This window comes from Anabrus simplex, chromosome 5 (genome assembly GCF_040414725.1).
Source record: "Anabrus simplex isolate iqAnaSimp1 chromosome 5, ASM4041472v1, whole genome shotgun sequence".
In the NCBI taxonomy this organism is placed as follows: Eukaryota; Metazoa; Arthropoda; class Insecta; order Orthoptera; family Tettigoniidae; genus Anabrus; species Anabrus simplex.
In genome coordinates, this window is record NC_090269.1 from 392,964,841 (window position 1) to 392,987,383 (window position 22,543).

Genomic DNA, 22,543 nt, shown 5'->3' on the forward strand with positions numbered 1-22,543 from the left:
AGAGCTTGGGAATATAAAGCTTAGATACACACTCATTAATCATTGTAAGCAGCCATTCCAGAGTAGTCCTGCCGAATTTCTTGATCTGTTCTACTCTGATATCATCGATGCCAGCAGCCTTATTTAATTTCAAGGTGGAGATGACAGACTCTAGTTCATTCAAGGTGAAGTGTTCTTGGAGATTTTGGTTCTCACTTCCTGGGGTTCGTTCCAGTTGCTCCCGTGTACTCCGACCTTTAATCTTCCCGTTCATAAGTAATTGGGTTGCAATCTGGTCAGCTGTAATTGTGGTGACGTTTCTAGGTTTTGTTGGGTCACCGCTGAGGTTTTTCAGGAGATTCCAGGCTCGCCTACTGTTCAACTTCATGTCCAGATTCTCTACCAGTGAGGTCCACTTAGCTTTGCGATTTGCTGATATAGTTTGCATCAATTCCTCACCAACCTGGATAGTTTCATCAGCAAATGGGTCAGCCTCAAAAAGATCTTTGTAATGGTTCATCAGCTGTTTGCTGTCATCAGTCATTCCTGGTATGTAATTTGTTCTACAACCTCTTGGAATGGTCCTTCTAGAGGCTGTCTGGACGCATTTGACAAATGCCTCGTACATCTCAGGTTTCGGTGGGATCTTGGCAACTTCTATATCAAGCTCGTTGGTGAATCTTTCCCAATTGGCCTTCTGAAAATTAAACCTTCGCTTAAAAGGTACCTCCTCTGGCACTACCATGGCATTCACTTTGCAGATTACAGGTCTATGTTGGGTAGATGGGATGGGCTTACCCAACATCTTCACACAACTCCCAGCAACTTTTGATGACACGAAAATATTGTCAGGGTTGTAGCCTCTCTTCCACCGACCGCTATTGAGGGATGCTGGTAGTTTTGGATCATGAATTAGATGAAGATCATGATTCTCTGCCCAGGTTTCCAGTTTATCTCCATTGGTATCTGAATCTGGGTATCCCCAAGATGTGCTTCGACAGTTGTAATCGCCAAGGATGAAATTTACGCCCTGGTACTTAAAGTTAGTAGGTTCTTCAAACGTGAAGTCAACATTAGGAGGCTTGTATACAGAAGTAACGCTAAAGTGTGGCGTACATACAGAAAGAATCTCAATATCATCCCTTTCAGTTAGTGAGGTTGATGTGATATTTAGGTTTGGTCTGGTGAAAATGGCACTACCGTGTTTATCATGGGGCCTTTCCAGAACAAGCTCCATGCCTGCGATTTTCGGTCGATGGCTGTTGTAGCCCCGGTGAGTCTGTTGCACTAGAAGAATGTCACATTTACATTCCTTACACAAGTCAGCCAATAGGGTCCCTTTGGCACACGAAAAACCCTCAATGTTTATCGAGACTATAACAAGTGGTCTTAAAAAAGACCCTTTAGGAGGATTACTACTTCTGTGTTGACCGGTAGTGGAAGAATCCGCCGCTGCTAATTTGCAACGTTGCCCAGGGTGCGCCCGAATGTACTGATTTTTCATAGCGTAATTTACACAATCTTCGGGGAGGCTTCTTCCGTGCACCCCTGTTCTGGAGTGATCGACTGCAACACCATCGGGCGACACAATATGCCCTAGAAATGACATAGAGGGCTTAGCGAAGGCTACCTTGGACAACTTCGCAGTTAACCCAGCCTTACGGAGGCGATTGAGAACTTCTCTCAGATGATCTAGTTGTTCTTCGAATGTCTCCGAAAATACGACATCATCAAGATAGTGGTACAGGTACTCAAATTTGATGTCGGAGAAGACTCTGTCTAGTAGCCTCGTAAGCACAGCTGCACCCGTGGGGAGCCCGAAAGGCACGCGGCTGTATTCATACAAGTTCCAATCCGTGGCAAACGCTGTAAGATGTTTGGATTCTTCAGCCAGACGAATTTGATTATAGGCCTGATTTAGATCCAAGATGGTAAAGAACTTAGCTTTACGAAACCATGAAAAACAAGAATGAAGGTCAGGAAGGGGCACAGATTGTAACACCACCTTCCAATTGAGAGCCCTATAATCAATGACAGGCCTGAAGCCACCTTGGGGTTTCGGGACTAGGAAAATAGGCGAAGAATACGCCGACTTAGAGGGCCTAATAATACCATCCTTTAACATTTGATCGTTGATTTCTTTCAATACCTTCATTTTAGGTGGAGATAGCCTATAAGGTGGAAAACGGACAGGAATCGAATCCGTGACCTCAATTTTGTATTCAATAAGGTCAGTAACACCAAGAGTATCAGAGAACTCCTCTGGAAACGACTGACACAACTTACGAATACTATCAGCCTGCTCCTCAGGTAGATGTCTAATATCTAACAACATCTCATCCTGGGTAGGCGAAATAGATGAACATGATACAGAACTACACTTTAACAAAGGGGTTTTACAATTAGAAGCAAATTTGAAAGTGCACGACCTACTCTGAAGATCGAGCACAAGACCAGTATGGGACATGAAGTCGGCTCCCAATATAATGGGGCAAGACAAATGCTTAGCCACAAACAATTTAACTTTCCAAGTAAATTTAGAAATACGAATTTTGGCATTTAAGGAGCCTAAAATTTCTAATGGAGATGAATTAGGCGAAACATATTGAACCGAAGACGAACAATAGTTAGGAAGTTTACAAACGGATTTCAATTTCGAATACCATTCAGCCGAAATAATAGAGCACACACTGCCTGAATCTACTAGAGCCGTTATAGGCTCATTATTCACCTCAATTTTAAGAAAAGGTACAGGTGCGGGGGTATCCGCCGCAATCCTAAGACATTCTTTAGGGCCTTCAAACGATAGATTAGAAGACTGACATTTCCCCGATCTTTCGACATGTTTACTTGGGGCTGAGCCTCGGGAAGATGGGTTCACCGACTCAGCCGAAGCCACTAGTCACTTATTATTATTGCCATTGGTGAAAGTTGCGCCCGAAGTTGAGCAGGAGGGGGTGCTATTCGAATTTGGGCAATTCTTGGCGATATGGGAAAATGCGCCGCATTTAAAGCAGCCTTGCGATGACCCTGTTCCATTCCTTGTTCCACTAGATTTAATTGATGGACACTTGTTCCGAAGATGGTCAGGGGACCCACAAGCATAACATTTACGGACAGTGATGATTCGGCGAGGTGTAGGCCGAAAGTTACTTGATGGCGGAGGGGGCTCCCTGGCAACACGTAATGTGTCCGCATACCTAACCCCTTCGGCTGACACGGCCAATGCTTCAAGTTCAGAGAAGATTTGCGGGCACGCCGCGAAACAGAAATATGACATACAGGATGGTGAAATACCTTCCACGATAGCATGAACGATTTGATCTTCGGGAAAATGAAGAGCAAATACCCTAGTATAGAACTTAATATCTTGGATGAAATCTGCCAAGTTTTCATCCAACCGCTGTACACGATAATAGTACTTCTGAATAAGTGAGGACCTTGCCCTAGCCGGAATGAAGTTAGCTAGCAAGTGGGCGTGGAAGTCTTCAATAGATGATTGTTCGGCAATGGCTCTTACTATTTTGTCTGAGAGGACACCCACGGAATAGCGGTAGATTATCTGCAAGATTTGACACGGAGAAAGAGAAAAAACGAGGGCATGATCCTGAAATTCAACTAAAAACCTTAAGAATGAAATTACTTCACTGGTAGAGTTAACAGAAAACTTAGAAATACCTCTGAGCAGCATGGCTAATGGATGAGGCAAACTACTGTACCCTGGTGGCATAGTAGGTAGAGGTTTAAGTGGCGAGGAAGCTAATTCAGAACGTGCATTATTCAACGAGGTACGGCGTTCAGACTCGTTGTCCAATGCGGCAGAGATTTGTTGAGCTCCAACAGTTTTCCTAATGACTTCTCCCTTAGGAGACTCTTCCTCGCTACCTACATTCGCCGTAGTGGGTTGATCAGTTTTGGGAGGAACTTCCCCAGTTAACATTTGGGTAACCTTACCGGACAATTCAGAAAGATTTTCAAGAACAACACTAGCTTCCTTCCTTTGAATGTCATTCAACTTCAGAGACAATAGATCGTTAACTCTATTAGAAAAATGAAATAACTTTGCTTGCACACGTTTAATTTGGTTAGGAGAAGGGTCATTTTCTTCAAAAAAGGTAATTACGGATGCCAGCTCAGTAGTGTTGTCAGTGATCGTGGAGAGAGTCGTCAATTTCTTTCTCTCCCAAGGTGGGGATGGAAATGGGCAAATCAAGGGACTCTCTAAGCTTATTGGTGTCTACCGCAACCGTGCCTCCAGATTGCACATTTCTGATTGTTAATTCATAGATCAACTCCTCCTTGCGGAAATAGTTGAGATGGAGGACATCGCGAGGGCCGGGCATGATGACCAAATTTAACAATTTTGAAAAACGACGAAGAAGAGTCCAGCGACAGAGAAAATTGTTAGAGTTCAAGAGCAAAGCAATGTGTAGCCGTCAAAAGGGGCTAGCTTTAGACCCATTCAACCACGCTCTGCTACCACTTGTTACGGAGATTTCCGTGGTAGTTAGAGGTGAAAGAAGGTGCTGGGGTGAACAGGTCTCAACTTACGAAATTAAAGTTAAGATAAAATTGAACAAAGGTTATATTTTCTTTTCAAGATCAAGAAATAACAAGAATGACAGGTACATAGTAGCATAGCAACCAATGAAGAATGTACAATTACCGAGGTTACAGGATTTGGGCTTGGAGACCCAGACTTACAATCCTTGAGCAATAAGCCCAACTTTTCCCATATATACAAGATTCAACAAAGGGGGAGAAAACCCCTATCATGCCCGTGAGCACTTACTCCCAATTACACAGTAAAGTTTCCTCGAGGCACACAGAAACAAATTTTTTGGAAGAGCAACCCGCTCTCAAAGTTCCAGCCTATCAAAGGCCATACCAAATTCCACCTTCAAGCTGTCCTCCAAGGACATACACACAGGGGTAAAAATACCCAACCTACTGAGGCCTATTCAGTGAAGAAACAGGACAATTACATGGCCTCCAAAATACCAACTTGAAAGGAGGCGTAACTTGCACTCCTAATACACTTTACTAAAACCTACTTGGCACTAGGCCGCTAATGCAAGGGCTAATCCCATACTATAGAGGTGACTCATATAAGAAGACAATTTACATTACATTAAGGAAGAAACGGTTGTGAAATTAAAGTCACCTCAAAACAATAGGAGTGGGAGCTCGAGAGGGTTTAGCACTCTCTATCCCAATTTGTAGTTTAAAAAGATAGAATTGATACCAAGTGTCTTTTACATTTTGAAGGAAAGTTACATGATAAAGGTTTCGAACCTGCCCCGAGAGTTAAACTGCTGAGCAAGCAAGCAACGAAGTTATGAAAAGGCCATTACCTGGTGGATGAACTGCTGCCCGAAGAAAGAGGCGATTCCCGCCCCCTGCTACATAATCACACAATGATAGATGTTACTGAAGTGGCGCGGAGACCCGAAAATCAGCAGTTTATATACCCTCGTGGAACATTCGAGATCTTTCCTGAATGATAACACCCGACCACAAGCCTTTTATTGGTCGGCCAAAAGATTATATGTCACAACTGGAGAAGAAAGCTAGGATTGGTGGAAAATTAATTACATAAATTTGCTATTGGCCAATTTCAAAACTGGCGGAAAGAAAGGATTAACATTGCCAACGTAAACAATGGCTAAAAGAAATTTAATCAAGAACAAACTTATAAATACTAAATTACTTCAAAAAAAAGGTACCTACTCTTCGCACTAGAGTGCACAGTTGTAGTTCGTAAGTAGTGTCATCTAGAAGAGAATGTTCACACTTCTTGCTACAGAGAAAACAACAATGAATCGAAATTGACATAGTTCAGAACACTTCAAAATTTACCAGTAGGACATCTTCTGAAAAACTTGAGAATTAACATGGTCGTTAAAGTTCAGGCTACCTCCAGTAGAGGAGTTTCAACTGGCGCAAAGTTTGAATTAGCGGCGTGGAGGTGTACCGCCCGGTACAATTATTATTATTATTATTATTATTATTATTATTATTATTATTATTATTATTGAGTACTCTAATACTGTAGTTACAAATGTCCCACCTTTAAACGGTTCATTTTCGAAGTGGTCGGTTTTTTTGTATATTATTGAGGATGTGGTCTAATATCAAGGTTATCGGCCCTGTTTAATATTGATATGGATGAGCTTTTTGGGACCAATCCCAATACTTCGTTCATTTTGAATGCGTTAAATATGTTATTTCTGTATGGTTTGCTTCATTAAGGAATTGTGGTGTCTTCAATTTTTACCTCAGTTACCATGTGCAGGAATTTTAAGGGAGCACAATGCTCACCTGAGTGCTGACATTGTATGACATGCGGTGTATGTATAATAGTGTACTATAATTTGAATATACTAGATGCACTAGATAGAACCTAATAAGCAAGTCAACTTGGCTATGCCTAGTGCGTGATATCTGCTTATGCTGCAGATCCAATCTCTTATTTAGCCCATGCATATGAGTAGTACATTGCCTAGATATAGTAAGTCTCTTAACTCATATATGCATAATGAAGCCCAAAAAATAGCAGAATAGCTGCTTTAGGAGTTATCCTCAGAACTTTCGAAGTGTGGCTGCAGCAGGCACCCAGTGTCACCGGCGCAGCCAACCTACCACTAGAGTGTCTCATCTCACTCACCTGTGATTTCACTGAATTTAAAATTGTCATCTCGTCTGATCAGGAAGAACTAAAAGAAGAATTGGAATTCCAAATTTATTATTTAGGTGATCTGTTGGATGATGCCGAGTAAAACAGCCAGAGAATTTGTCGTCTAATTCAGTGGCTGAGACACAGGATGGCAAACAGGATGTGTATATCAAAGTGACAGATGTATTCAGTGCACTGAACTCTGACGTATTTTAGCCATATTTCGAGTCTTGATAACATCAACCTGTACTGATGTAAGTAAATAATTCTTTTTAAATCCAAAACTATAGTTATGTATCTCAGCCCTGACCTTAGCTGGTGCTATTATTCTTCAAACTGCCATATGAAAGGAGATCAATATATTTTTCTGATTTCAAACTTTTACATTTGCTTCAAATCATATATGTATTATTTTCTGCATATTCTCATTAAACATTAGCATTAATATGTTATCTACCGGGCGAGTTGGCCGTGCGCGTAGAGGCGCGCGGCTGTGAGCTTGCATCCGGGAGATACCGGTAGTAGGTTCGAATCCCACTATCGGCAGCCCTGAAGATGGTTTTCCGTGGTTTCCCATTTTCACACCAGGCAAATGCTGGGGCTGTACCTTAATTAAGGCCACGGCCGCTTCCTTCCAACTCCTAGGCCTTTCCTATCCCATCGTCGCCATAAGACCTATCTGTGTCGGTGCGACGTAAAGCCCCTAGCTAAAAAAAAAATATGTTATCTAACAGAAAAAAAAGGTGATTGGTAAATATAATTCTTTTCTACAGTCCCATTTAACCTTTTCACTCTGGTGGACTGCTGTAACAGTTGTGGTGTATGGTAGACTGTTGGAGAAATTTGACATTTATGAGTTCTAGCAGTTGTTCCGATAGTGTCTAGCGACTAACAGAGGTTCCTACTAGATGGCAGGGACAATCCGAAGGTAAGGGTTAAAATGACCTTCATGCTTTTCATTTCCCATGTAATTCTTCTTCACGGCCAACATATTAGTGCTCCTATAGGTAGCTTCAATGCTTGGTAGTAAAATATTTCATAATGCATGAGAAGCTATGTACTGCAGATGAAGCTTTATCCTCATGTCAGGTAGTGACTTTCAAGAAAATTAAGACTTAGCCAAGTCTGTGTCCAAAGCTATGGATCCAAAAGTACTATGGGAAGCTTTGTATGAATGAAAACAACTAATCCATGCACAAATATATATGACAGAAATATACATATTTTGAAAGAAATTTGTCAACATGTCATGGCTCAATAACGTAAACATGAGATAGTGGAGAGTGGAAAGTATCCTATACAGCGTGCATGACCAGCAATCGTAGGTAACCGTTCAAGGCATACGTTTTCACTTTGCTGGAATGAAATATCAAGATAATGTTGACTGCCCCTGATAAAGAATAAATATTTAGGTAAACAGAGAGGGGTGTTGCAGCTTTTGCAACAGCATTTCAACTATTTCCTCGATAGTTTTCAGTAATTTTTAAGTACTTTTCTGAGCAAAGTTTGCCCACATTTATAGGTCTTGCATTATGTTCTATTTATCAGGGTCTCTATCACACTTTTGCTCAGAGAATCAAAACACTGTGATATCATTGTAGAAATGAGAGGTAAAACGAAGTGCACGGAACACATGCTCAAAAAAATCATTCTAATTGGCAAGGTTCAGTTGTCGCATCTAGCAGCAGTATAATAACCATAACACTGTCCTTCATGTTTACCGGAAGACATGGATATATTTCCAGCTTGTGAGAATTTATTAGTTAAGAAAACCAAACCCGAATTATGCTCGAGTACTCTGTTCAATTGATATAGATGTTGATTCCCATAGAGAACTTAAAATATTTGTCCTGAATGAGTAAATTTTTAATACCAATATAATGGTCCGTTATTGGACATTATAAATTTTCCAGCTAACTCATTCTTGATTGCCTGCGTTTCGCCCTTGTGTGCTAAGTTGGGCTCCCAACTGACGAGCCCAACTTAAGTCCCAACTGACGAGCCCAACTTAAGTCCCAACTGACGAGCCCAACTTAGCACACGAGGGGGAAATGCAGGCAACCGAGAATGAGTTAGCTGGAAAATTTGTAATGACCAATAACGGACCATTATATTGGTATTACCCAAGGGTGTCAAATGGCTGATAACAGAATCACTTACAGAAACTTCTAAGGGAGTATTAAATACATATAGGGATCATTGGGCATTACTGAAGTTTGGATATGGTATGGTCGCATTGGGGTTCTTCTTTAAAATGAGACCAAAGGTTATGTTTACTCAGTGACCGAACTAAATAATCTAATGTAATCTGCACGATGATGAATTTCATGATTTATGTTTTATACAGATTTAATTTTTTTTATATTTTCATTATTTAATTGTTTTTATACTTTCTTTAAGTGCATGAGTGTTTGTGTGTGCGTTATGGTGCTAGTATCAGTCAGTGTTCTTTTTCTCCAGGAAGATGAGGTGAGTATTCATTGTTGCTCTCAATTTATTTGTAAGAATATTCTACCATACAGTTAGAACCATGTCCACTACCTGGTTCTGGCCGTGGTGAGGGACTCAACACTATTCCTTCCACCCTTCCCGTCCCATCACCCAAGGTATTCTGTTGAATCAGGCCCTTGCCTCCAGATCACAGTGCTTACAATGTTGTCATATAAATGCCCTCTGTCTTCCTGCACACACTGTTGAATTATGGGCAACATGTCCTATATATCAGTGAAAGTTGGCTCACATCTACCGTCCCATCCTCTGTGGTAGCACTTGATTGCTATGAACTTGTCCCCTGGGACCGATCCTGTGTTAGGAAAGGAGGTGGAGTAACATTTTATTATAGAAATGGCTTGTAAGTCATTGCATGTTCCTCAGCTGGGACTTGAGTTCAAGTTTGTTGAGATTACTGTTAGCACAGGAAAAGTTCCCACTGCATTTGTCCATAAAGCTTGTGGCAAAATGGACATGACTGAGATCTAAGCTTTTTGATTTGACCTTGTGCCTATCCATGCACATGTAATAATCATAGGTAGCTTTAATATCAACCTAAAGTAAGAATTAGCCCATAATGGGAAATTTGTAGACGTGACGTTTTTCCATAACCTGGCTATCCTTCCTTCAAATCCTACTTATCACTTATATACAAATAATTACACCTCATATATTAATCTATCCTACAACTAACAATGTGCAGAAGGTTGTAAATCATGGCCAAATTCATATTCCATCAATCTCAACTCATGACCTAATTTTCTCAGTCTACTCCCTTTGTGTACCCAAGTACAGGCTAAACTTCACCACCTGTTGAAATATAAAAAAAACATTGATTTGGTTCACCTAATGTATGATGCCTATAACCTAACCTGGAATGATACTCTTCTTCTAGACAATATTGACACAAGTGTTGGCAGGTTTAATGCTCTTGATACCAGACTGCAGGACAAGCATACTCCCAAACGTCTTGTGAAAGTTAGTCACCATCCCTAACCATGGTTAAATGAGAAAATTGAAATTATGATGGCTCATTATGATGCATGTTTTTAGATTGCAAGAGAAATCTCAATGGATGTGATTTCCAAAGCTACCCTATGGTTCAAAACTCAGTCAAGTGAGTCCTAAGAAATCTGAAATATAAATATTTGACTCTCATTCAAGTAAACAAAATACAAGTAACACTTGCTCACTGGGTATTTGAAAGGTCAGCAGCAACAGAGGGAACCAACAAGCTTAATACATATTTTTAAAAATATAGAATACCTCCTAAACAGGCATGAATTTGTACCTATCATTCACCCCCACAGTGTAATCGCCTACGTTTTGTTCTGGCAACCATGTTATGAAGGTACTTTATTCAAGTAAATCTACAGCTGTAATGTAGATAATATGCTAATACAATTGCATCCATACTATTATGAGTGCCATTTTTCCTGTTGTGAGACATTTTCAACTACTGTCTTAAAACTGTTACCTTTTCATCATTCTGGAAATGTACAAATGTTGTTGCAATACTGTACCCGCTCAAAGCCTGAGTTCCAACCAGTATTTATTTCAGGGGGTGTTATGGTCCAAATTTATTGCAACTAATAAACAATAAAAAAATATGAAGATATAAAATCTACAATTAAATATACGGGCACAATCTAATCAGTAGTACAGGGTTGAATGGGACACTAATCATTAATTTTAGTCTCATCATAAAAACTCACAAAAATACATTAAATCAAATCAAAGTGGGACAATGGAAAGCTCCGTCCTAGGAATGGGGACGGATATTTTATACGGTAACCAAGAGTTTACTATTCTACAAGAACAAGAACCTGGAACTGTTTCCTTGCAAGTGCTGAGGGAGCATTTTATTTAAATTGAACACACACAAAATTCGTTGGCCCTTCTTTGCCAATAATTTGGCAAAGCATTCCTGAAAATTTCACATATAAATATTTTACACTGTAACTATTATGTTTAATGCATAACCCTTTACAATTCCGGTCTAGTTTGGCACTAAGCAATCGATTTAAGACATGGTTTACTTGGATTATTATTATTATTATTATTATTATTATTATTATTATTATTATTATTATTATTATTATTATTAAAAAGGTTATATTTTAATTTACAGTCTTTAGAAATTAGTCACATGTTAAATCCCACATGAACCACCAAGATTCGATTTCACATCGGTCGGGACACAATAACGGTATTGGGTGGTTAAACTCTGGTTTTCCGAAGGTTGCAATTTGACCGTCGTGACAAAACAATGACTATTTATGGTCATTGACCAATTACCTATTGGCCAGGTGGGCTCGATCACATGAATCATGTCATCACCTTCGCCTTTATTTAGATGAGACCGACCCCGGATAATACAAAACCGTCCCCAGGTTCCTAACCCAGATATATTATCGTTAACTGAAGGAAATGAAAAAGAGACTCTAACCTAATGGTCCAGATGTAGGGATTTGCCAACACCTTAAACATCACAAACTTAACTTCTTATCTACAACAACTTGACAGTATTAGGTTATTTCGCCGGCCGACTTCCATAGTATCCGTCAACATCATCATCCGAAATAATAAAACATAATATGTTAATTTTATTATTATTATTATTATTATTATTATTATTATTATTATTATTATTATTATTATTATTATTATTATCAGTGGATATTATCATTATCGTTCACTTAATCATCATTGATTTAATATTTTAATTTCATTTTTCAACATTATTATTATTCTCGGAAATAATATAATAAATTCTTCTTCTTGTACTACTTCTAATAATTAAAAATGAAAATCTACAACCTGTTTACCAGTCATTGACCGGGTCAGGGATGTAATGAATTAATGAATGAATTCGTACGATGGGGTCGCCACTCCCAAAGTGATTTGTTAATGACTGATATATACTATGAAATGAAAATGGAGAATGTTGCTGGAATGAAAGATGACAGGGAAAACCGGAGTACCCGGAGAAAAACTTGTCCCGCCTCTGCTTTGTCCAGCACAAATCTCACATGGAGTGACTGGGTTTTGAACCACGGTATCCAGCGCTGAGAGGCCGACGCGCTGCCGTCTGAGCCACGGAGGCTGTCTCAAATAATTATTATGATAAATTCATTTCACTTGTTACACTGCAGTTAACTATTATGTTTAATGCATAACCCTTTACAATTCCGGTCTAGTTTGGCACTAAGCAATCGATTTAAGACATGGTTTACTTGGATTATTATTATTATTATTATTATTATTATTATTATTATTATTATTATTAAAAAGGTTATATTTTAATTTACAGTCTTTAGAAATTAGTCACATATGTTAAATCCCACATGAACTATCAAGATTCGATTTCACATCGGTCGGGACGCAATAACGGTATTCGAAAGTGCAACCATGTCCTCCCAAGAGAGAAATCTCAAATCCCATGGCACCTCGCGGCTGGGAATCTACATCCAGTTCCTGCGATTGCTATGTTATTCCTTCCTCTTCATTTGAAGTCCACTTATTCCACTGGAACTCTTCGAAACATTTAATTCACTAATTAATCCTCGGTGCATGGACTCTTCTGCCACTCATAACACCGGAATCGGCATACAATATCGATGTAGGCCTCGGGATTATCTCTTTCTTCATCAACATCAGTACGACTGGATTCATCTCATGCCGGATTTTTGTCCCGCACGAATTCAAAACTGGGCTTAAACCACTCTGGGCCTTCAACATAGGGTAGTCATCATCTACAAGTGCACCTATCGTTTCTAAACAAATTATTATGATTATTATGGAGTTCAAAAACGTTAAATCAACCATTAATGTTCAAATCAAATTTACTGCCCGAATTAAAGTCTTCTAAGCCACATGTTATCTCCATATCTATATTACTTTAACTTGCAATCATTCTATCAAACTAGGCCCGTGCCATTATTCATAATGCATTATTATGAAACACTCATTTAGACATTACCCATGTTCATTTATCACTTCGATCATTCTACTTATTTCTGTCCGTTGGCGAAACTTCGCGGCACACATAATCATTGATATTTACAGAAAAACAAACAGACCACATTCCGGTTCCACAATATTTAGATTCACTGGCTACCCTCTATCTCTGGATAGTCTTACAACATGCCTTAATGTTTACAAAGTTTACAACTGACCTTAAGTCAGACAAACCCTTTGGAGCACTTTAAAATTAATATAAATTTATCTCTACGTGAAACGTGCTCCCATACAATCATGAACACTTTAAAATCTTATGAGTGCTTGATATAATTATCTACATACTAATTTGTCGCTTTGTCTACCTATATCTGAATTTAACGAGCCGGGAAGCGTTTAACAATCAAGTTACCATAATGAAATAGTACGATTCCCTCCCGTTAACGTTAGCAATATACACATTTATATTGATTGGGTACTCATCTCTGCCTTGTACTTCGCCTAACCGGACGAGGTGCACCGGCCCTGTCTAGTTTATCACTGCATCCTACTGGTTTTCATGCCAGCTTGAAGAGGTAATCCAATGCACTTTTCAGATTTACACATATAAAATTTTAAGTTAAAAATTAACATTTTAAATTTTTTACACACACTAATATTGAAATGATTATTTACACTTCAGACCTTTTATCTGACCCGCCTAATTCACACATATATTCTTCATGCTTTCCCGTCACTAAGGAAATTGTGACATCTCGATATCACATTCAAGGGCCCGGCGCGCACTCGTTCTTCAAACCCGGTACTCCCGTAATTGTTTACGTCCTTGTATGCTAACGTTCAAGAGACTGACAAGGTATCATCCCGAATCTGAATGTCTACAGGCGTCTGATTATGCCGAACAACCGCGAGCGTTTTCGCGTAACAGGTACTGTTCCCGAGATAGAATATCTCACTCCTACCCATAGGTTTAGATTTAGTTATTTCCGTAACTATCCGAACTCCTGATACTAGAAAGTTCAATTCCGTAGCGCAATAGTAATTCACAAACTGGATCACTGGACTAACTGGCGTAGTAACAGCTCGAATACAAGTTCACAAGTGAGTAAGTGTCTATACGCACTCGCGTAGTAACAGCTCGAACGAATATATCCAAGTTGGTCTACGTACTCGCGCAGTAACAGCTCCAACAAATTCTAATAGTGTGTGTCTTCCGCCACCCGGACTTTATATTTATGTGAATCTCACCCCCTCTCCGAGTTCACGAGGGGTCACCCTAAAGTGAGCAGTTCTACTATCTTCATACGACTATTTGCAGACCTGCCAGTTGTTTGAACTTGGGATCCACTGATGTAAATATTATTATAGCCTCTATGCCAAATCTCAACTAATTTAGTTCTTTCGTAATGAATATAATTGTGAATTTAGCTCCCATTCCTTGGACGGGGAATTTCGCGCCGTTTGTAGCGTGTCTTGCCTTTAGCCAATCAGTGAATAGCGTTCTTGAGTTCTCAGAATTAGGACAGTCAATCAATGTTCATCTTTTGATATTTTTAAACCATTGAAATTGAAAATGTATTCCGGATCCAAATGGTCAACCTCATTGGAGGACGGATGATATATTTCTTTAATAAATCTCTCCCCCTAATAACTTTCAACAATTTTTAATATATGATTAGGCTTCTAAATTTCACCTTATCTCGAATTTGTATTCCATTTCCTTCTATAAATTTAATCCGTGGACTTACCTTTGTTAGTGCCTCTTACAACACGAAGTTGGCGTGACTGCTTCTCCCTGGCGAATTTTTCTATCGGTGCAAGCTACGCGGGAGTACGACGTTTCATATTTTTTCCTTTGAGTGCCAACTGTTTGCTCCCTTCCCGTCTGCACTCTGGTGTTCCCCTGACGTCATTTCCAGAAATCTGGCTGGCCGTCCTTTCGTTATTCTGTTCTCACATCGCCCGCGGCTTGGGGACTTCACACTGACTCGCAAATAACCACACCTTTCCCTTCCCAACTCGGCAACAATTTCTGAGAAGACTGTTTCTGGTGGTCATCGTATTTCCCAATTTCTAGTGGAAACATCAGTCTGTGGTAGGTTTCACAATACCTTCCGAACTGGCCCGTACTTACAATATATAAAGTAAGATATTCTTGCTTATGAATATGAAATATATATTCCTCAATAATTTATTACAATTGAATGACGCAGCTGACACCCTCACCAGGGTGCAATACCTAAGAAACTTGATCCCAAACTAACTTCTGATTATTGACCAACTCCATATTCTCCCGGTCCTTCCTAAAGTTCAGGACCAACATGTCTTCAAATGTGTATTGGAATATTTAAATTACTGTTCTCTCCTTGACCCCATGAAATGGAGTTTCAACAAGGGGTACGGTACTGCACCTGCTTCCTATGATGTGACACAAGACGTCAGACTTGGTATGGAAACATGTATGGTGGTGTTTAAGACACAATAGACTTACAGCAGTTAGTTAGAGAGATGGATTCTTTCTGGTTTGACTCTTTAACACTGAAGTTTATCATCATACTTGAAGACCTCGGCAGTGGGTATCAATTCGGGATAGTATTTTAGAACGGCAACCCAGGAAAGTAGGGACCCCACAGGGAAGTGCTTTGGGACCACTATATTATTTTTTGTACATCAGTGTGATCTCCTCTAAAGTCATATCCTTACATCTTATATGTAGATTACCTTCAAAAATATACCCACTGCAAAAATAAATGGATTATCAGGTGTAGTTCAAAAACGATTGCTGATGTAAAACAACTAAACAAATTTGCAGGATCAAAGAGGATTCTCATAAACCTGAGCAATCATTATCGGTTCTCAGAAGCTCCTATGCATTATCAACAGTACGCCTATTCCACTTCTGCTAATAAATGATAAAACCATTTCTTACAATACAACCATGAAAATCCTTGGTGAGACTATGACGTAAACTCTAAATTGGATGGAACATACCAAAAATGTATGTCGGATATTTTTTTGCTTTCCTTCGTCTATTGAAAATAAACCTGGTTTTCTAACCAGTGGACATGAAACAAAAGCTAATCCAGTCTTTAATTCTTCCTATCCTCTACTACTGTGATGTAATCCTTGAAGATGCAACTAAGGAATGAACGATGAAGTAGCAGTAAGCTTGAACTGTAGCCCCAATTCTCTTCTAACGTGAGCTGTGATGTGCATATGATTCCTTAGTATTAAGAACTTCACTGACTAAACCATGAAAAATGTTGTTAGTGTCACATGTATTAATTCACAAACTCAATAACAACTCCTTTCATAATTTAATACTTATGCTGGCCCTACCCTTGCTATTCCTCTTTATTCTGCATCTATGTATAAGAATTATTTTACTGCAAACTCTTCCAACTTTGAAATTCCTTACCAGTCTGTGATTCCTGCCGAGACTACCTGTTGAAAGCTGTGCACTGTTCAGCTAAGTGTGTGAGTGTATCTCTTGTAAGTGTAGACCTAGTTGATAGTTGTGAAATATGTGTTTACTTTTTGTATGTGTTTGAGGAGCTATTTCATATTGGTTAATGTGCAGTATACTGTTTAAATTTTATTATACATGTGAGAGTGTTAGTACAGTGAAACTCTGATAGATTATACATTCATGTATCTGTAGATCAGTCTAGCTCGAGCGGTCGAGGAGAGAGGTCGTGTAGAGTAGTGTGTGCGGTGAATATGGTTGGCATCGAGCAATACCGGGCCGCTATTGGCAAATGGCAGGCGAAACGGAAGAAGGAGAACAAGAATGGATTGGTGATAAGTAAGGACGGATTAAAAATGAGTGAAACGGTGCTGGTAGTGGCAGTAGTAGCGGTGCTACTGGTTATTGGGGGCGTGGAATTAAACCCAAGCCCAAATACCAGTGGAAAATATAACACAGAGGATTTGGCCGCACTCAGGGTGGTTGTGAGTGAAGTCATGCAGGAGAAATGCCAGTGGGAGAAAGTGCAGGAAATAAAGGACATGATGGAGGAGCGGAGAAAGGAGATAGGCAACATGAAGAAATGGCTGGAAACGAGGATGGAGGAATCAAGCAGAAGAGTTGATAATAATGAGAAAGAAATCGAGTTATTGAGAGGGGAAGTGAAATATTTGAAAGAGGAGATGATGAGGATGAAGAAAGAAGGGGAGGAGTACATGCAGGAGAGATGGAAGAAAGCCATATTTATATATGAAGTTGAGGCAGATGTGAGGGAGGACAAGTTGGAACTGATAGGCAAGGTGATCGAAGTTATACATGATACAATGAAGATAAATTTCAGTAGTGTTGACATAGACGATGTAGAGAGAATTGGTAAAACTAAAGGTCGGAGGCCAATTAGGGTAAAATTTTTATCTACCCTAATGGCAGAAATTGTGGTAGGTAACAGTAAGAATTTACAGGGACATAAAATAAGGGTGAAAAGAGACATGGGAAGAGAAGGAAGTGAAAATATGAGGATCTTGAATAGGCACCTATGGAGAGCGAGGAACCAGGGGCTAAAGGCCCGAATAAGAGGTCTGAGGTTGGAGGTGACAAACGGGCGATGGGTTAGAGTACATTCAGTGACGAAGCCAAAGGAGATGGACGAAAACGAGAGGGTTGAGGGTGGTGAGATGACAAGGCAATATGGGAAGAAGAAAGAAGAAAAGAAGAGGAGGAGAGACGTGGCAGGAGAGGAGAGCATCTCAGAAGAGAATGGGCAGTGCAGACGGGAGACAAAAGATCAAGATAGTGAAGTGGACGGTGAGAGTGAGCAGCAAGAAACTGGGAGAGTAGAGTGTAGTGTTGCAGTGAGCAAGAAAGGACAAGGGAAGGTGGATTCAGAAGTCCAAAATAGTGAGGGGGTGAGTGGGGGTGAGCAGCAAGAATCTGTGAGAACAGGGTGCAGTGGTGTAGTGAACAAGAAAGGACAAGAGGAGACAGATCGACAGGAAGGTAAAAAAATTATGAGTAAAGTCAGAAGTAGGAGCTTAAAAGACATATGGGGAAAAGTACGTAAAGGGATGGAAGATACAGAGGACATGGAACGGTATAGGTTGGTTAAAGAAGGAGGAATGGAGATGAGGGATGAGAGGTCGATAACTACTAGAAGTAAGAATAGAGGGGGAGACCTAGAAGGGAGGGAGGGAAAGTTATAACTATATTGGAGAATAGGATGTGTGAATATTGAGGGACTAAGGAACAAATTCGGAAACAAGAAAGTTCGGGAAGTAATTGAAAGTTTTGATGTTGTGGCACTCTTGGAGACGTGGCTGGAAACAGGGAGGGAGATTTCATGGAAGGGGTTTGTGATAAAATATAAATATAGAAGAAAAGAGAGAGGAATAAGGGACGAGCACCAGGAGGGATGATAGTTCTAATTAGGGAAGAAATTAGTGAAAAAGTAGAGGATATAGAGACCGATATGATGGAAACCATATGGTTGAGATTGAATATGGGAGGGGGTGAGGGAAGGAGGAAGAAAATAAATCTAGCTTTTGTTTACTGCCACCCTAGTAATTCAGCATATGCAAATAAATATTTTTTGAAGAGTTATTGGTAGATATTGGTAGGATAAGGGGAATGTTTCCAGGTGAAGAGGATATGTTGTTATTCGGGGATTGGAACGCGAGAATAGGGGAACAGAGCCCAGTTTATAGTAGGGAGGATGGAATGTGTTTGTTGGAAAGTAGAAGGAGTGAGGACAAAATTACAAATAGTTATGGAGAGAAGCTCCTAGAGATGTGTGCTGTGGGAAATTTGTATATTCTGAATGGGTGGATAGAGGGCGACAAGATGGGGAAATTGACATATGTTACTGAGAAGGGTGGTAGTGTGATAGATATGGTTTTAAGTTCGGAAGGGATGATTGAGGAAGTTGTAAGAATGGAAATAAGAGACTGGATTGAATCACACCATTTCCCGGTGAGGGTTATGCTGAAAAGGGGGGAAGAGAAGTGTACAATGAAGGAAGATGACACAAATGATAAACGAGGGAGTGGTTATAATAAGTATAAATGGACAGAGAAGGTGGGCTGGGATTGGAATAGGGTAGTAAAAGAGGAGTTACAACTTCTGAAATATGGGTGGGAAGGGGCGTTAGAAGAGAATAATACTGATAAAGCCTTGGAATTGCTGCTACATCCAATACAGATAATAGCGCAGAAGGCGAAAGCTAGAAAGGGAAATAAGAAAGAGGGAGAAGAATGGTTTAATAGGGAGTGTGAAGGAATGTGGAGGAAGGTGATGGACGTGTTAGGAGAATATAGAAGGAAAGGTGGAAGCCAAGAAAGGGAGTTTTTCTGTAGACTGAGGAAGGAGTATAAAAAGAAAATTTGTGAGACAAAAAAGACGTGGTTGGAGGAACAAATGGAAGCCATAAATAATGACTGCAAGACAAATAATTTTGAGAGAGTCTGGGATAAGATTAATAAAATTATTAAGGGTGGAAGGAATATAGAGAAAACGAGTATTGAGGAAGTGCAATGGGTCAGTTACTTTAATGAATTACTAGGGAAAAAGGGGGATGAAAGATGGAGAGGTTCGGGAGAAGAAGTAATTTGGAGGAATAGGAGAGTGGCAATTTAGGACCTGGATAAAGAAATCACAAGGGAGGAAATCCTGAGAGTGATAAGCAGAGCCAGAGCGAAGTCGGCCGGGGGGTGTAATGGTATAAATAACAAGTTTTGGAAGGAAATTAGCAAAAATGAGATAATGATAGAGGGCATGGTTAAACTATTCAATAGTATATTTGAGGAAGGTAATTACCCTAAGGAATGGGAAACAGGAATTATATGCCCTATATACAAGGGGAAGGGTAGTAGGAACAATGTGAACAGTTATAGAGGTATATCTCTGTTGGATTCTTTGAGTAAAATATATACTGGGGTGTTAGCGAACAGAATAAGCGGGTGGGTGGAAGAAAATGAAATTTTGCCAGATTACCAAGGGGGATTTAGGAAAAAGAAAAGAACAGTGGATAATATAATGATAGTAAAGACTATTCTAGAAAAGTATAAGAATATGGCTAGAAGTACGGTTTATGTAGCAGCAATAGATTTTGAGAGAGCTTTTGACAAGGTGAATAGAGAGGCCCTATTAGAGAAATTAGGCAGGCTAGGGATTTCGGAGAAGATGTTGAGGGCAGTGGAAGGAATATATAGGGTTGTCAGGTTTTGTGTAAAATTGGGAGAAGGGAGACTGAGTGGACCATTAGAGTCCAAGGTGGGTTTAAAACAAGGATGCAAGTTATCGCCAATACTGTTTATTTTATTTATCAACGATATTTTAGAGGGGTTTGGGGCAGAAAATTGGGCTGTGCCAGTAATTAATGGTTTAGAAGTACCAGGACTGATATTTGCGGATGATGTGTTATTGATGACGCTAACTTCAGGTGCGATGAATAGGGCCTTAAAGTCAGTGACGCTATTTGCGAGGAAATGGGGATTGAGAATTAATGGAAATAAGTCTAAAATATTAGTAGTCCAGGTGGACAAAAGAAGAAAGATAGAACGTAATTGGGTAATTCAGGGAAAAAGATTGGAACAGGTAAGGAAGTTGGAATATCTAGGAGTTATTTTTAATGATAAAGGAACTTGGAGTGACCAGATCAAAAGGGTGAAATATAGAGGATTGGCTGCCTTAGCCTCAGTCAGAAATTTGCTAGTCAAATACCCGGGGATCAGTTATAAAACACTGAGGCTAGTGTTCAGGTCGGTAATCTTTGGGAGGGTATTATACGGTGCAGAAGTTTGGGGGCTGGATGAGAAAAGAGAGGAACTAAGAAGGATTGTTAGTAGTTTTGCTAAGTTAGTAATGGGCTTACCGAGGTGTACAGCAAATGTAGGGGCGGAATTAATGTGTGGGGAGGATTTGGAATCAGAGGGTGTGAAAAGAATAGTAAGATACTGGATGAATTTAAAAAGACAGGAAGGTGGGAGGGTATTACAGGCAGCGTATGCACAGCAATGTAAGAGCATGTATAAGGGTGGATGGTTAGAAAAAATAAAGGGATATTTGGAGAGGATAGGATTAGGACACCTGTGGGGGGAGGTTTGGTCGAAGACAGAAGTGAGAGGGATGAATATACTGGAAAGGAGAATTAGAGATATCCATAGGCAGAAATTATTGGGGGAAAGCAGACTAAGAAACTCGCTGACTGTTTTGACGAAAATAGAGGAGATAGCAGGGTTGAATATTAGATATGTCGATAGGTCAAAACGGTATGGGATGATGTGGTTGCTTTTAGGTTTGCAAAGGAATACAGGGTGGATACAGGGGAGGGATAAGACAAGGTGTGTACTTTGCGGAGATGTGAATGATGATTTTCACTTGCTAAGAGACTGTGAGGTAACGAGGGGGTTAAGACATGGATTATTGAGTGCCGAGCATCGGGAAATATTGGGGAGAGGGGATGAGAACGCAATCCTGAGATGGATTATTAAACAATGGGAAAAAGGGGGTGAATTGAACAGGTATTTATGTGCGACAAAAAAGGCCTGCGCGAGTAAAATGAAGGAGAGTGAGTTAGAGGGTGGGCAGGGGAATAGGGGGGTGGAATAGTTATATATATAAGGGAAGGGGATAGTATGATAAAAATTCTAATGGTTTAGGGAATATAGGGACCGAGTACTTAGTTATGTGGAGTTGGGTAATGATACAGGATTGCATGGTCTGTTTGTTTTAAAGTTAGCTGGAATGCAAGTGCTGAAATGCTGAGTGTTGTTGTTTGATTTATTGATTAGGTGTAGGTCAGGAACAATAATGTGACGCAAGTACAGAGCACAATAAGGACACTGGATGAATATGTTTGAACATTGAGTGAGTGACTGCTACAGCTAATGACATCTAGAAGAATACTATATTATTCTTATTATTATTATCCTTATCATTATTATTATTATTATTATTATTATTATTATTATTATTATTATTATTATTATTGTACCGGGCGGTACACCTCTACACCGTTTATTTAAAAGTTGCGCCAGTTGAAACTCCTCTTCTGGAGGAAGGTTGAACTTTATCTATTCTATTAATTCTCTACTTTCTCAGAAGATGTCACCACGTGGAAAATTTTGAGTTTTTGAACTGTGTCACTTTTGATGTGTTTTTGTTTCGCTTGAAGTAAGAAGTGTGAACTTTCTCTTCTAGAGGACACTACTGAAGAATTACAATAGTGCGACCTAGTGCGGAGTCAAAGAACTATTTTGTTGGAGAAATTTTTATTTCAAGAGTTTGTTCTTTGTTAAATTTCCTTCTGTCATTGTTTAAGTTGGCTGTATACCCCTCTTTTTCCCCTTAGTTTGGATCTAGCCAATCCCGAATTTCTTTAATTAATTTTCCACCAATAATGTGTTTCTTTTTCCTCTATGTAGGGGTTTCTTTTCCCGAACCAATAAAGACTTTGAGGGAGGGTGTTTTATTTCCCC

The 22,543-nt window shown here is 39.7% G+C and overlaps 1 protein-coding gene across 1 annotated transcript in view; it reads left to right on the top strand.

The window, feature by feature from the left end:
• Positions 1-6,663: 6,663 nt before the first annotated feature.
• Positions 6,664-22,543, top strand: part of LOC137501059 (zinc finger protein 135-like) — a 75,052-nt gene continuing 59,172 nt past the window's right edge. Inside the window, exon 1 of the mRNA XM_068227948.1 lies at positions 6,664-6,909. The gene's annotated coding sequence lies outside the window, so the exon portion shown is untranslated. The remainder of the gene's footprint in view (positions 6,910-22,543) is intronic.